The 13,645-nt window shown below is 43.5% G+C and overlaps 1 long non-coding RNA gene across 3 annotated transcripts; it reads right to left on the bottom strand.

Annotated features, from left to right (window-relative positions):
* Positions 1 to 2,041: 2,041 nt before the first annotated feature.
* LOC106097532 (uncharacterized) lies at positions 2,042 to 8,160 on the bottom strand. Of its 3 annotated transcripts, none has more exons than XR_003216695.1 (4): positions 6,696 to 8,160; positions 6,224 to 6,624; positions 5,970 to 6,101; positions 2,042 to 2,378 (listed from the first exon to the last, which is right to left on the bottom strand). It is a non-coding gene; the product is annotated as an uncharacterized LOC106097532 (long non-coding RNA). The 3 variants fall into 3 exon arrangements; XR_003216694.1 differs by having other exon boundaries at positions 2,042 to 2,221; positions 2,337 to 6,101; XR_003216696.1 differs by having other exon boundaries at positions 2,062 to 2,115; positions 2,337 to 6,101.
* Between the last annotated feature and the right edge of the window lie 5,485 nt (positions 8,161 to 13,645).

Raw genomic sequence — 13,645 nt, forward strand, 5'->3', positions numbered from 1 at the left:
GGTGAAAATGTTTCCTCCTGAATTTAAATATTTTTAATGTTAGATTTAATTCAGAGTCAGCTCATTTCAGCCAAACTGATTTACTCAGGAACAAATAAAACACTGAAATAAACCAAACATTAACATTTAGAAGTTATCTAAGAGACTCATGTTTAACCTGAGTAGCCAAAGACCGCGGGGGACTGAAAACGATGTGCCAGGAGTTCACTGTTCTCGCCGGCTCTAGTGACCCTCGAGCTCCCGGCTAGCTATCGAGCTGGTGGGTAACAGACGTCTCCAAAAACGTCGGAGCACTTTTGCAAATATGTGATATCTTGATAAATCGAGCAGATATTTGAAGTTTACACAGCTACATTCTCGCCTGAAAATATCTTAAAAGTTTATTTTGTGACCCAGAAAGAGTAATATTTAAAAGTTTTTAGCCGTGCTCCTCTGCCATTGCTGAGTTTGCGTTATGGGCCAAATGCATTCGGGGAAATTTGGCTGTACCAAGTCCATACAAGTCACAACCGATGCACGCTCGATAAAACCGGAGCAGTGAGACCAAATCCGGGAATTTTTTGCGTTCTCGGCATGATGCGTACTTTGGAACAGTATTTGGTCTCCAACTGACAATGTTTCACAAGTCCACGAGTACACACAAGTACGCATATTGAAACGCGGCTTACGTGTCTGAGTCTAACAACGTTAGACCCACTTTAAGTTTCACTAACAGCGGCTAACAACAGCTAGCAGAGACCAACAACAGCAAAAACAGCAGCGCTGACCAACAGATCTCACAAATCCACCTTAGTATGGCTGACATGGGAAAAAAGCGAGCCTCTCTCACTCATCGACTGGCATCCAACTTTCACAAAGTTTTACAGCCTCTTTCAAATGACATAAAGGACACTTATCACACAGCATTGACAGCTGAGGTCAACCACTGACTTGGAACGAGCCATTCCAATCCATTTTCACTTAATAGAATAGAATAGAATAGAATGCCTTTATTGTCACTATACAGTTGTACAATGAGATACAGAGCATCTCCTACTCAGTGTAAACATGCTGGGGGGGGGGTACAGTTCTGCAGCGCTATATACATATGGACAGTATTAACATATGGAAGAAGATGTGTATATATATATAAAATGTACAATTTACAAGCCGTAAGTAATATGTAATAAATAGTGTTATGTATGTACAGTTGAGTTATTGCACATGGAATTGGTATAAATAGTGGTGGTCCATAGAGGAAGTGGGAAGTGGGGGGCTGTGTTATCGGTGCATGTGTGAGTTCAGGGTGGTTATGGCTTTGGGGAAGAAACTGTTTTTGAGTCTGTGGGTTTTTGTGTTGATGCACCTGTAGCGCTTCCCTGAGGGAAGCAGGCTGAACATGTTGAAGCCAGGGTGGGAGCTGTCCTTGATAATGTTTGCTGCTCTGCTGAGGCAGCGGGAGGAATAAATGTCCATCAGGGAGGGGAGAGGGCAGCCGATGATCTTTTGTGCTGTCTTGACCACACTCTGAAGCCTCACTCTATCCGCCTTGGTGCAGCTGCCGTACCATACCATGATGCAGTAGGTTAGCAGGCTCTCAATGGACGAGCGGTAGAAGGTCAGCAGCAGGTTGGAGTTCAGCTTGTACTTCCTGAGGACTCTCAGGAAGTGCAGCCGCTGTTGGGCCTTCTTGATGACCGCTGAGATGTTGTCTGTCCAGGAGATGTCAGCAGAGATGAGGACACCAAGGAACCGGAAAGTGTGGACCCTCTCCACACACTCCCCGTTGATGTAGAGGGGGGCCAAGTCAGTGTTGTGTCTCCTGAAGTCAACAATGAGCTCTTTGGTTTTCTTGGTGTTCAGTGCCAGGTTGTTTTCTGAACACCATGCTGCCAACTTCAGGACTTCCTCTCTGTAGTCTGCCTCGTCTCCCTTTGAGATGAGTCCGACTACCGTGGTGTCATCAGCAAACTTGGTGATGAGAGTGTTGTTGTGGGTCGGACTGCAGTCGTGGGTGTAGAGAGAATACAGGAGGAGGCTCAGCACACAGCCCTGTGGGGAGGCGGTGCTCAGTGTGCGAGTGGAGGAGAGATGAGGGCCGAGTCTCACAGTCTGGGGCCGGTTTGTGAGGAAATCCTTTATCCAGGCACATGTGAGAGGAGGGAGGCCAAGAGTGACCAGTTTGGTGAAGCCTTTCCATCATGTCTCAAACATTCCTATTGGTTCATCTTTCTTCCCTGTTCTTTATTATCAGCAGGTATACACCCCCACAAAAAGAGAAATCATGTGCTTAAGGCCTAGAAACTTGTAACTCCCCCCAAGTTCAATAACTGACACAAGGTGTTCTTGAGTCTTACCTGCATTTATTGGACACAGGTGCACCAACGATGCTGTGAGATCTGTACAAAGCAACATAAAATAATCATTTTTCACAGTAAGGTGTTCTAATAGAGAATAAACAATAAAGCGTATTATATGACAACATAAAAACATTCACAAAAATGTTGTATGCTGTTGATTTAACCTTTACAAAATGTCGACACATTCGTTATGACACGTGACTAACAAACTCGACAGCTCTGTCACAAGCCTTAGCTGAGATATGCAGAGCTGTCTGGAGGTCCGACCCCAGCATCAGACCTCTGCAGCAGCTCCATTCTTTCCTTTTTCAGCCATTGTGTTGGAGAGTCTGCTGCTGTGCTTGGATCACTGTCCTGTTGATGACCCAGTTTAGCCGTGGGACAGACGGCCTCACACTGACTACTTTGGTATACAGTTCATGGTCCACACAGATCATCATCCTTCCACTGCTGTGCTGACAGCTGCTGACAGCTGTTTCCTCCAAACGTGCTGTGCGTTTAGACAAACATCTTCTTATGGAAAATTCTAGTTTATCCTCACATTAAATTTATGTGTTTGGAATCTCACTGTATGACTCTTGTATAACCTTTGCCTGCTTAAGATGAAGCAAGTATGTGTCAGCATGACCTTGTGAAAACTGCTTAGCTAGGCCTAACGATGTTTCACTATGTTATCTGCAAACTGTTTTGCTCAGAGGGATGAAGCTCAGGGCCAGCGGCAGGTGCTGGCCTGGGAAAGGATAGTGGGAGTCTTCTGTGTTCAACAACAGCCCGGGTTGGACAAAAGACTGTTGTAACTGAAAAGATACACAGAGTTTGTGCGATGGTATGAAAGGGGCGCTGCGACGCCCCGAGGTTAGAGGTTCGTTACTATGAACCTGCTATGTTTTGATGTGTATGTGTGTTCTCCTGCCTTTATTTACAAAATTCCACGACAAGCTCCACTTTGGTCTCGTTTGTTCCTGAAGTCTTTGCAAACCTAAGCTATGCTAACATGTTCTTTTAGAGAGAAGAGGCGTTCTCCTGCAGCACGTCTAACAGCCACACTTGTTCATCTTCACGGTGTGACTGTGTGGCCGACCACAGGCCACGATTTTAATCCACGTTAGAATGAGAGTTTGGATTTTCTTCACGTGACTGTAAAACAGGTGCTGCTCTGTCACACTGTGCTTCGTCAGCCTGCATCAGTTTTTATACCCCCTGACATTAAATTTAGTTGTTCTGGAGCACTTTGTGTGGCAGACCTCCACAGAAACCCAAACTCAGTGATCGTAGGAATCTTCTTGGAGAAGAACTGTGCTCCACTCTGGTCCTCGCATGTCTGTCCCTGAAAGCTTCATGTGATCGTTGGACATTTATTAAAAGTCACAGAGCCTCAAACTGGCTGCAAGACACAGAGAAACAAACCAGCCCAACACTGCTGATGGAGCTTCACCTGAAATCCACTCTGAAGGTGCTCCTTAGTCATGGCAAACTCTCCGGGGCCCTCTGCTGGACAAAGACGCTCTCAGCAGAATTCAGTTCACTCACCTGCTGCTGCTACTTGAACTCATTAATGTGGGCTCTGAGCTGAGCTATGCTACTATTATTCTGCTCTCTGTGAGAAGCAGAGCAGGTGGATGCAGCTTCCTGATTCAGTGTTCATAAAAAGGAAATTATATTTCTAAAGGTGCCACTGACATCAAATTCTCACCAGATGTTGGTAACAGCTCATCCAATCCACATTGAAAGAAATCAAACCATAGATGGCCATAAATTAAGTTATGTGTAATAATGAGAAATAACACAGAGGAAAATTCTGAACACATGAAGAAAAGAGCCGCAAAAAGGAAAGTCCTGTCAGCAGCAGGAATCTGTCAGGGATCCTGCCACTCGGTGCAAATCCGTTAGCAGCTGGTTCAGTCGCAGCTGATGGCTTTAAAAGCCGTCTCACTGAGGCGCATTTAAAGTTCGGTGAACAGCATTCAGACAAACCTGTGCAGCGTCCACATCACTGCTGCCAGGGCCCAAATCCATCTGCCTCACTCAAACAAAACCCTGAGATACCTAAACTCCTCCACTCGGGGCAGCGACTTGTCCCTGATTATCAATCCTGCTTCTTCACACATGGCTGCAAACGTCTTCAGCGAGAGCTGGAGGCTGCCAGCGAAACCACATCATCTGCAAAACGCAGAGATGAGTCTCTGAAGCCTCCACAGCGAAAGCCAGTTTAAGATAAGATCACCTTTATTAGTCCCACACATGGGAAATTAGTTGTCTCACAGCAGATAGTGGAGAGTGCAAAGTTACAGTAGCAAAAATTAAGACAAACACTGGAATAGGATAAATGTGAATTTGTCAGAGGAGAATTTTAGATTAGTAGCAGCTAAGACAGATTCTGTTTTAATTCACAGCATCACAGTGATCCAGTTAACTCAAAATACAAACTCACTGTATGAGCTCCTTACAGACGCCTGGCACTTTAAACGTTTGTTTATTGATTGTGTGTTGTGGACTGCACTACTGTTACTCTTTATCATCCTGCTGAAACACAAAAATCTTTGTGGGGTCAATAAAACAGGGTCCTCAAACATTTGGGGCCCAGGGACCCCTAATAATCCTCATACTCATATAACTGCCTTTTGTATTCCTAGATACTGTACGAATTATTTATATGTTAAACCTTTCTACATAGTTAGTCCCAAAGAAATAAAAACTTATAAATATAAAAAAATATTTGAACTCACAGCGTTTTTCTTTTTCAAATAACAAATCAGAAAGTTTCCAAAAAATTAAGAGTGAAAAAACTGGGACCATTCCAGTGAAGCTGTTTCGTTTGAACTGCAGTTTAAAGACTTTTTAACTGGTTCAGTTTTAACACAATGGACATCATACCCTTATTCAAACAGAGCACTGAAAACCTTAGCCTTCTTTACTTATCATGAATATTTGCTTGAGGCTTTATTACACACAGACCATCCAGTCATCACCAACAATAATAACTGTTGGTGAGCCTGTTTCTCTATTCTCAGAGGGATGGATGACAAACACACTCTAACATCTTCCACCTGTCCTTGTTCTTCATCACAGTCAAAGATGACAATGATGACACAGAGGTAAGTGAAGGAAAGAGGAGCAATGCTTGCATGGCCTCAGCAGCCAGTTCAGGACACTGGTGTGAGAGGGAGGTCCAAACGTTTGCATGACTGGCCTTCATGTTCTATCCCAGGATCCTTCTAAAAGCTGTTCTTCTGCCCTGCATGTTTGCAATGTTCTGCTGCAGCTGGTGAAAATGGACGACGCGCCCAGTCTCAGGCATCAGTGCTCACGTCACAGAAGTGTGAGCTGCAGAGCTCACACAGTGATGTTAGTGTGACCAAGTGGTCGGCGGGGTTATAAAAGAAATAATAAAATGACAACGCCACCTAGGGGAATTTCACCCCCAGGAAATATATGTTTAAGAAAAATAGATAAAAAGGAATAAAAGAGGCCGCACAGATTCAAGGGATGCACACTGAGGCAGGTTGGCTCCAATATTAAAACAGTTTTATTTATAGTAAAAATAAATAAAATATTTAGAAACCAAGATGTAGCGTCATTGTTGACAGTGTCCTAAAGTGAAAATAAAACAATCATGGAACTTGGACTTACCAGCAGCCGTGGACTCAAAAAGAAAATCACACAAAAAGAAAATCACTGCAGCCCACCAGGTGCTGTACAAAAGAAAGTGTGAAAACGACCCACCACCTGAGGTCCCAGGGCCACTGGCACGTCCTTCGTCCACTGAAATAAAACACAGAAATATGTTAAAAGAATAAAAGGGACACTGAGCGTCTGGCTCGCTACAGATCATAAAAAACTAACACACTTTAATAACTTTAATAAAAGAAATCGCACACACACACCACACTGGAAGGCTTATGCCCCACGGGTCCACTCGTACTGGTAGTAATTGTCCCAGCCTCAATCGCAAGCTGGTCTGGCTCCCCACAGGCTAAGACCAGCAACGGAGGCAATTTAAAATCCCCGGCACGACACTCGGGCAAAGGATTGCTTCAGCCCGATCACAGAAGCGTGGGCACAGGCAACAGTCCAGAGATAAAATAAAATAAAACCAGGCGAACCAGGAAATGGTAGGCCTACTTAATAAAACAAGATAAGACAAGATACAACAATTCAAAACCAGACAAGACAAGACAGCAGGCTCCACCGAGGAGGAGCCCTCACAACAACGGCTAGGCAGGCGTCTTGATTCTTCAATTAAGGCTGTGCGAGTTGCCACGGAGGTGAAGGCAGCGATCAAACCCTAAAACAGATAAATGTAACCTTAGCCTGTGGTAGCTGTTAATGCTAATAAAAATAGTTTTAACGGCTTACCCCAGGACCGGAGGCGCTATACTCTCACTGGTGGGGATCACACGAGCACCTCTCTCCGCAACGCCGGAATAAAACAAACTGCCGCGCTACAACAGGCCGCAAAAACTATTACTATACATTCCAATACTGGGAGGGAATCTGAGGTTAAGCAAGAGCATACCTGTGGCTGTCATATGATCTACTCTTGCTGATCAGTCTGTCGCAGAGTACCAGCATTTACTGCTGCTTTGCGCTGAATGCATGGGAGGAATGATCAAGAGAAGCACCGGCTTAGCTTTATACCTGATGCCAGCCTGCAATCGATATGAAGGTGGGTTCCCAATTAACCTAGTTGTGCAGTGAGAGCGAGCGCAGGAGAGAGCGAGCGAGAGAGAGAAAAGAAAGGCGAGTAGCCCATCCGGCTACATCAGGTTACAACGTTCCTCACAACAGACACTTTCTCTTTGTTCAGAAACTCAGTCAGCTGTGGGAACATGTCTGTTCTTCCATCTTGTATCCTTCTTCTCAGCAGGTCTGTTTTCTTCAGACGTGACCTGTAGAGTTCCCAACTGTCCCAAAATTGGCTGGTCCCTTATTCTACTGTAAATGTCCCGTATAGTGACCGTTACCTGTGATGCCATTTCCTCACCAACAGATGGCACTCTTACAAATACAGAATCTGATTTGAACTCCGTTATATCAGAGTCCTCGTGTCCAGTCACAGGCGTCAGTGACAGCCCGTCACTGATACGTGAGTCGTATTACTCGCTGAGTGATCTCGCAGTGCGTCACGTAGATTTCACCAAAGCTGGATTTCACCGCAGTGATAGCTGTGTTAAAAACAGAGTGAACATCTGGATCCAAGTCTTTGGAAGTTGGTGTTTGTCGATGCAGGATACAGAGGGTAGCCATGATCCTTGCATTGATGGACTTTATCTGTGCTGCAGCTCCGCTCTATCATTGCTGCTGCACCATCCACACAAACAGCTCAGTCTTCATTCAGTCATAAAAGTCTAAATGTTTCCTCATCAGTTGTGCTGCCAGAGACCTCCTCGCACAACAGAACATCCTCCAAACTGTGTCTTTCCCAGGGATAGAGCCGAAGCTATCAATTAAGCTGCACTGGAAATGTCTGTGGATTCGTCCAGCTGAATAGAAAATCACTCACATGAACGCCGTCCATCCACTAACTGTTCCTGAACGCCAGCCAATAGTTCTTTAATTCTCCTTCTCGCTGCATCATCTGACAGCGCAGAGCTTTCACCTCATCACAACAGAACTTCCCACATGTGCACCACAGCTGGAAGTGTGACCTCGGTGTAGTGTCTTCTCTGGTCTGCATTCACAACTAAAAGGCAACAAGTTAGAATGCTTTCTTTTATGGTCGTGAGCAATCAGCGCAAGATCTCGCAGGATCCATGGAACGCCAGGACTGCCATAATGAATTAATTAAATACAACATTAAATAATTAATTAAATGTGGCAATAATTAATTAAAATTGGAAATAGTTAATTACATAAATATTTATGACACATGTAATTAATTAATTATTGACACATTTAATTAATTATTGACACATTTAATTAATAAGACATTTAAATAATTATTGACAGTTTTAATTAATTATTTAATGATTTATTTATTTAATTCATGTTGGCACTTTTGTCCCCTTCATCTCGCTCCTTGAAATAATTTTATCTGTCAGCCTCACCCATCAAACTAAGTGGGCGGGGTTAACGCTGCCCATGCAGCTTCTCTAACATTTGATTGGTTGCCGTGCAAAGTAAGACAAGACAGGTCGATCCTAGATAATCGATTGCTTGTGTGGACTTGGGGCAGCTGTTCCAGCTTAAGGGAGGTGGGGGGGGTGTTACGTTAACCGGTTTGTTTACATATTCCACTCTCCGTGTTTCACATGTTGCATTCGCAGATTCTCATTTTCACTGAACGATCGTCTCTTTCCGCCTGGTCTTCTGTAACATAAAGAACGAGTTGACATTTTCCTCAGGACACCAGCGATCAGCTCAACAGGCCCTCAGTTTACCTGCATGCATCCTCCTCCTCACCTGTCAGCTGTTTAACACCTGCTGCTAATTCAAGAAACATGCCCACGTTACCTGGTGATAGTCAGTGGCTGTGTCCAAATTCAGGGGAAGGATGCTTAAAATGCCATATTTGGAGGCAATGACGTCACGGCGACGTGACGAGGGCTGTCTGAATTCAAAGAGCACTCAAAATGTGGCGACAAATGCGTCCTACTTTTCCCCAAATTGACTATGTGCACGTTAGCATATGCTACTTCCGGTGCAAAAACTCCTGTGTGGAGCTTTGTTTCCAGTGTCCTATTCGCGCCTTGTTTACGGTCCAAAACAAGTTAAGCAAATGAATGAATCAAGCAGCGAGTTACATTTCTATAGATGTCTTGGGCATTTACGCAATATATCTGTAAATGATGTTCATCGACTTGTCGATATTTTTCCCCCACGCCTCAGAGCAAAAGAGAAAAGGGATTCAAATGTTATATTTCTCAGCTGTCCCTCATTTATTGCGGTGTTATGTTCTAAAAATAACCAGCGATAGGTGAAATCAAGTAGCCAATTTTATTTTTTGATGCGTGGACATCGTGGACATCCAGTACTGCACTTCAGAGTCACACTGCTAGCAATCGATGCAGCGATTCTGTACTGCACAGGAGAGACGTCACGGAGGAGATCGTCTGCAGTGATCAGGACGCAGGACACAATGTGACGTAAAAATGAGCATGAAAACTTGCACTAAAAAATCTCAAAACAGCGAGGTGAAAGGTGAACCACGTTATAACGAGGGACCACTGTAATTTTGAAGGTAAGTCACAACATACCCTTCATACATACTAATGTATAGAAACCCTCACCAGCAATCGTTCATTTTTTGTGTGGCTTTTTTCACAGTTTGTTAACATGCTGTGTAGGTGTGGACATAACGGGAAACATCTGTGACTGTTGTTCATCTGTAGTTTGAATGCTGAACATTTGCCTGTTTAAAGAATAAGACCAGTCACTATACAGAGATGTGCTTCTGAATGTGGACGATGTGTCTTATGCTGCAGTGATGCAGCTCTGCTTGTGTTGAGTGATGCAAACAACCGATCGATCTAAACTCTTTAAACGTCAATCACGTGGTTACCGGCTACCGGCGAAAATAATGGAGGAAATCGGGACGGTAAGCCAATTTCTGTCTTAGCGCATTTGCGCCGCTGTGTGTTTTTGTGGTCTTCTTTTGCGGCTAATTCAGTGAATTTTGGTCTGATCGTGGTGAAACTTGGGTGTGTGGAGTCAGTGATAGCTCTGGGAGCTAACCACCCTATCTTTAACCGGTTACTTACATGAAGTCTGAAGAATTTCTGGTTCGGTTTTATTTGTTTAGCGGACTTCTGCGCATTTACATAACTGCTCGTTTAATCGTGGCTTATTTTCGGTGTGTTTGGTGGTTGTAGAAATGGTTTATATGACATTTTAGCTGAGATTCTGAGGTTTCTGTGGATACCACACATGTCTGGACTTATATTTCTCAACCCGCGTTATAACCGATTAAACGTGATCTCCTCCTTTTTGCCCCCGGTATCAGGGGCATGGGGCTTAAGTGGTTAAATGTCAAAATCTATCATTAGATTTTTTGTGACACAACAGTGGTGAGTGTTCCCACCTTCTGCTCTTTGGAACTTAACGCAATCTTTCCGTTTTCGAGTTTTGGACATAATTTTGGAGTATATCTTTGCAGTAGCGATTTACCGCAAAGTAAAGCTACCAGAAATGTACAACCCCACATCCGGCATTCAAACCAGGAAGTTAGCATTTTCTCGTGCACATAGTCAATTCTAAGGATAGGTCCGATGTATCCTTCATGTCCTACTATATCCCAGGATTCATTGCGGGTCATAGAGGAGATTTGTTTCTCCTCAGATGTCAGGAGGCAGAGTTCAGGAGTCTGACAGCTGTGGGGAAGAAGCTGTTCCGGTACCTGGTGGTCTTAGGTACCGGAACAGCTTCTTCCCCACAGCTGTCAGACTAACCCTCTGTGATTAACCCTCTGTGGTCGACGGAGCCAGAGTCTCCATTTCAACTTGGGTTGAACGTGCGGACTTCAAGCTATATACCAGTTTTTAAATTGTGTTGATAGGTCACGTAAAACCGATGTTTTGGGGGGTATATTCTAATTCTATATTAATCTGCATCTTAAATTTACCAAATGAAAGGAATACAGAAATACATTTCAGAGCTGTACATAAAACAATGTGAATTCTCTGAACAGTGTGGCACAGTCACATACCTGCATTCACAACAAAAAGGCAACAAGTTAGAATGCTTTCTTTTATTGTCGTGGGCAGTCAGCGCAAGATCTAAATGGGAAAGCAACAACAGAGTTAGCTAACTATGCTCCCATTTTTTTCCTCTTCCCAATAAAGAAATCTCACATAAACGTGCACTCAATTCAACATAAAGACTGGAGAAATGACCCGCAACAAAAGATGTTTAAACAACAAAAATAATCGGGTCAGATTGTATTACTGTTACAACCTGCGATATGATTTTTCTTCCCCACGACATTTGCGCATTCCTTACCTCGCAGGAATCCTCCATTATTATGAGGATTACCCAGAATCCCTTGCCCTTTGTGAATGCTGCAGGGTGACTTTTACAACAGTAGGTGGTGCCAATGTCCCATTTAGCGGGATTTAACTTCGACTCTATTTAACTATGTTACAGAAGCACGAGGTCCAGTCCAATCGACTGTGGCTTCTTACTTTTTACAATGCGCAGAGTCAGCAGACACGAAGCACTCTGAGCCTTTTCTGAGGTTGTGACCACGTCCACCATTTTTCTGATGCTTGTAGTCCTCAAACTCTCGCTGGAGAAACTCTTTTGTTTCATCTTTAAACTCCGGGTGCTTTGTGATGAGATGCCGCTTTAGCCTGGCTGGCTTCATTTGCTGTCACTTGAAGACACACAACACATTTTGGTCTTCCAACATCATCCTCGATGAAGCTGACTCGAGGTAACTGTTGTCATACTTTCTCATTTTAGCTGATTTGCTTTTGCATAACTCGATGAATAAATGTTTTTTCTCTGTGCTAATTAGCGCAGCCCCAGATGATGCACGTGACATGTTTTCACAGACACCCAATCAATGGCTCGTGGACCCCCGGGGTCTGGGGACCCCAGTTTGAGGGCCGCTGTTATAAAGTATTTATGATGCTGCACAGCTTACATTCTGTACATCAGAGGGAAACAAGAACTCAGACTGAGGTATGGAAATAAAACACGGCAGTAAACTAAGACACGTTTCCAAATCCACCAAAATAATTTAGAGTTCAGAAGATGAGTCTGACTTGGCATTGACTCAGTGGCACTGTTTGTTCAATACTCTGTTTACTTGTAGTTAAGACGTATTACTTCTACACAACAGTCTTGAGCTGTGCCAGGATAACGGTCATTTAAACATGAATTTAATGATTCTATGTCTTATGAGCCAACAGATTCTCCAGTGTCTGAATTATGGAGCTGAGATATTGTGAAGTCTCCTCATTTCTGCTTCAAACAGCTAAACAAGGGGTCGGCAACCTGCGGCTCTTTAGTCTTTATACTGTGTCTCTAGGTGGTTTGTGTTAGTTCTTTTTAAGCTTGTAGTTCTAAATTGGAAGATTATTGTGATCTTGAAATATAAAAATAAAATTATTATTATTATTATTAGTAGTAGTAGTATTATTAATTTTTCATTGCTCAAAATAAGCGTCACACTTGCATAAACCATACCCGTCGAAATTCCGTGCATTTATGGAGACTTTCAACCCCAAGCAGGCCAAGTATGGATCTTCAGGTCCACATACGTATGTGAGCAGCTATTCTCCACCATGAACTATGATAAAAACAAACACCGCTCACGCCTCAAAGAGGACAGCTTACAGTCCTGCGTAAAGATTAAAGTGACTTCGTACAGCCCCGATTTGCAGACGCTGTGCGCAGAGGTTCGGGACCAGAAGTCCCATTGTACCACGGCAGACCCGACGATGTTTGCATGTACATGCTTTTTTCTTTATTGACCACTTTTCACACACGGTTGCTGTACCCACAGAGTCAGCTGTAGCTTTCCAGCTCACAGCCCGACACACACCAACACAACAGCAGAGAGAGCACAGACTTTAAGCCGGCGAGGCTTGATTGCCGCTCAGGTGCGTCCGCCTCCCCTGCAGCGGCATTGCAGACCACGCCCTGACCGACACATTAACCACGTAAAATAAATATTTATTCAGATATTTTGCAAATATTTATTTTTCATTTTTTTTAGCAGTTGAGTGATTTTTTCCAATTATTTTTAAAATTCTGGTCAAGGCTCCGCTACAGGCTGCGAAATCCCAAAGGTGATATAAGGATGACGGCTCACTACAGTTTTTGTTTGGTATATGAGTTCAACTTTTTAGTTCATCTAAAAGAGACCTTCAACTACCTAGTTTTTCCTTTTTGTTATATTTTTTAAGAGTTCAAAATGTGTTCATTACATAAATAAAATGTAATTTTCTCTGTAGCACTTCATGGATTTCATAAGCAACACACTTTAGGTGTTTATACAAAGCATAAAGGTAAAAAGCAATAACAGTGTTATCTTCATTTTAGATGTCAAAAAGTATTTGCGGCTCCCAGTGTTTTCTTTTCCGTGGAAACTGGGTCCAAATGGCTCTTTGGGTGTTAAAGGTTGCAGACCCCTGAGCTAAACTGTAGTCTAAGGAGCTTGGAAAGAAAAGTGTCTGGACTTCTTTAAGTTGCTTGAAGACGTTTCACCTCTCATCCAAGAAGCTTCTTCAGTTCTAGGGTTAAATGGTGGAGAGTCCCAGATTTAAGCCCCGTGGGAGTATCCCCCCAAAGAGGGACAAAGGACCCCCTGATGATCCTGGATTGAACTGGATTATAGATGGCAGACAGTTGGTGTCGTAAAC

Source organism: Oreochromis niloticus, linkage group LG16, assembly GCF_001858045.2.
Source record: "Oreochromis niloticus isolate F11D_XX linkage group LG16, O_niloticus_UMD_NMBU, whole genome shotgun sequence".
In the NCBI taxonomy this organism is placed as follows: Eukaryota; Metazoa; Chordata; class Actinopteri; order Cichliformes; family Cichlidae; genus Oreochromis; species Oreochromis niloticus.